The sequence below is a fragment of the Arachis ipaensis genome, chromosome B03 (assembly GCF_000816755.2).
Source record: "Arachis ipaensis cultivar K30076 chromosome B03, Araip1.1, whole genome shotgun sequence".
Classification (NCBI taxonomy): domain Eukaryota; kingdom Viridiplantae; phylum Streptophyta; class Magnoliopsida; order Fabales; family Fabaceae; genus Arachis; species Arachis ipaensis.
Window position 1 is genome coordinate 110251972 of NC_029787.2, and position 3159 is coordinate 110255130.

The window sequence follows — 3159 nt, forward strand, 5'->3', positions numbered from 1 at the left end:
TTGGCGAGAGGAGAAACTTGAAAAACCTTGCCAAGTGGTGGAAACCTCTAGAAGAGGATGGACGGGAGTAGAGCATGCTTTATCAAGATCTTTGGGAACTCCTTCACCTAGTTCATCATCCAATCCTTTACTTGAGTGGGTAAAACTTCTAACTCTCAGCTTTATTGTCCCACTTGAGTATGGTTTGCTTGAGACGGATGGCCAACTTAAGGCGCTTTGTGGAATTAAGCGAAAGAAGAGGATGTTTAGTGGTTGGCGTTCTAAATCCAGACTCATTATGGTTGGAAGCTCGAAATTGAAGAGAATGGATTGGTGCAATGCTCAATTAAATGGGTCTAGGAGGATACGTTGGTGCTTCCATGAGAATTCATCTCTCTTGTCACCCGGACGAAATCAAGACGATCAACTAGAAGATGGGTGCGAGAACAAGATATGGGACCCTGGATCACATCATAGCAATCAATTTCGGGAGCTCATATTTTGGAGAGAACCTCACCAAAGCTTGGTGAAGAAGGTTGAAATTTCTGACAACCGATTGAAGGACAAGCACTCTTGGAGGTTCAAGGATGGATACAAGCATAAGCCACCTTGACAAGGAGCCTCCCAAATATCCAACTTAAGGACTTAAACCAAAAGTGCTTGGTGGGAGACACCCCACCATGGTAAACTCTTTTCATTCTCTTGTGAATATAATGAATGAATGAATTGGGTTCCATTGTATATACTTTCTTTACTTCTTAGTATATTTTGTTTTGCTTGCTAAGGTGTTTATAAATTCTATGCTTTAATTAGGGATGATTCTCTGAATTTGAGTTTTTGCTTGGATTGCAAGTTTCTTCAATTTATTTGAAAAATCATCAATATTTCAAAATGTGCTTGATTTTGCATCTTAGCTGGTTTTAGAGTCTTAGAGGAGATTAGGAGGATATTGAGTTCTTTTTGAGGCTCTTAAAAAAAAAAAGAGAAAGCCAAGCCATGCGCAAGCGCATAGTACGAGCGCGCATCGGCTGCGGATTTAAGTTCTCTGGGCTAAGGACCAGAGAGTTGTGCCATTTTTGGGCCAACTCTGTGCCTCAACCCACGCGGACGCACGCCGTACGTGTCCGCGCACCTTCGTGTTTCCTTACCTACGCATTGGCGCATATGGCGCTTCCGCGCCCATTTCATAAGCTCACGCCATCCACGCGAGCGCGCACAGTGCGCACGTGTGTCGATGCATTTTAACATCCCCCAGGCCAAAGGATCCGAGAGTTGTGCCAACTCTGGGCCTCTTTTGTGCCTCTGACCCAGCTTACCCGCGCGGACGCGCACTATACACGTTCACGCCCAACGCCAATTTTCCCATCTACGCGCAAGCGCATATGGCGCTTCCGCGCCAATCCTTAATTTTCTCACCCACGCGGACGCGCACGGTGCGCGCACGCGTGGACTTAAAAATCCCATTTAACCAAGGACGCGAAGCCCTAGCGCATTCGCGCAAAACCCCCCCTCTCATCTCCAATGTTCCATTTCTCCCTCCATTGCCAACCATCACCCCTGAAACCACCGCTACTNNNTTGCTCCACCGCCATCAAGCAACCGCGACTCCATTGTCGCCGGCGCGAGCATCGCCGCTGGCAACACCGCCTTGCTGGCCCTCTGCTCCTTCTTCCCCGTTCTGCTTCTTCTCTGTCTCCCAGGTTTCTGCCCACCCTGTTCTGCCCCCTTTATTATTTTTTTTTATTAATTTTTGTTGTTAATTTAGTTTAGTTAGATTAGTTTAGTTAGTTTAGTGTAATTAGGTGGTTAGTGAATCTGGGCTGAGTAGTGGATTTAGGCTTGTTTGAATTTTTGCTGCTGTGTAAAATTGCTCTGTTTCATTGCTTTACTTGTGCTGTATGTTGGTTTGGCTAATGCTGCTGCATATTATTTTAATGATGCTTACTTGTGATTGATTGGTGAAAAGAATGCTGAATGAAGCAACTGCTGCTATTCTTTGTGCTGTTCAATTGCTTTGCTGCTGAATTATTGGCTGTTTGTTACATTCATATGAATTCATATATATGGTTTTGTGTTTTTAATTGTTGATGAACTCATATGGAATCTGATTTGACTGTTTGAATTTGGAAAACAGCCAATTTGCTACTGAAATGCTGCCGGATTTTTCTTAACCATATTACTTGAATTGACATTGTTTGATGGGTGTAACAAACTTCTATTTGATGATTTCTGTGTCAAATAGAATGTTGTTGCCTAAATGGTTTTGGAATTTCCTCAAGAACCTGTTTACGAGTTTTGGTCATACTTGTTATATTCCTTACTTGCTTGCAATGTTAATTTACTCATATACATTGCATAGTAGAGTAAACTTTCAAATTGACCATAGACTTAGTTTTCATTTGAAGTTAAGCCCAATTTGCTTGCTTTCACAAGATTGATAATTTCTTCTACCTATGTGGCCACTGTGATTCAATTCCTCTATGCCCAAATTACCCTTGGTCACATGGTGCATGAATTTTTCAAATCTCATCTCAATCCTTGTGACTTGTATGCATTGTTATAATTGGTGTTAAATGTGCTTAATTTACTTGTTTCTCAAGGTTTTGCTTTCACCAACACCAATTCATATAACTCTAGTGATCCTTGCATTGATTGATGGCTTGTTTTCTCATTAGTTGTTTTCTGGCTATATCATATTTCATCATCAATGACTTGATGCATTTCATGATTGTGAATGTGCTTATATTCCTACTTTGTACATTCCCTTTTGAATTGAGCCGGTAACCACCATATCACTGATTTTCAAACTAATTTCTAACTCTAACTTGTTCAACCAACTAACTTCTTTTGGGTTTCAACTTAACTCTTCTGATCATTCCTTTGGATATGGTGTTTCCTAGGCTTGATGAACAAGTAATGTGTAAATGTAGTTTGAATTCTTGGTTTGAAGTTTGATTTGAATTCTGAATTTTGTTGCTTGCATTCCAAGAAATCTCTTTTCTTTCTTCACTTTATGAATATGCTTTGCTTTGAGTGCTTTATATCTGTTTGGATATCTGCTTATATTGTATCATCTCTGTGTTTTCAGGATGTCAGACAAAGAAAAGGCTATAGCCACTACTTCCAAAAAGAGAAAGCGCTCTAAGACCTCTACCCCCTCTCCTTATGCAAACTATGCTA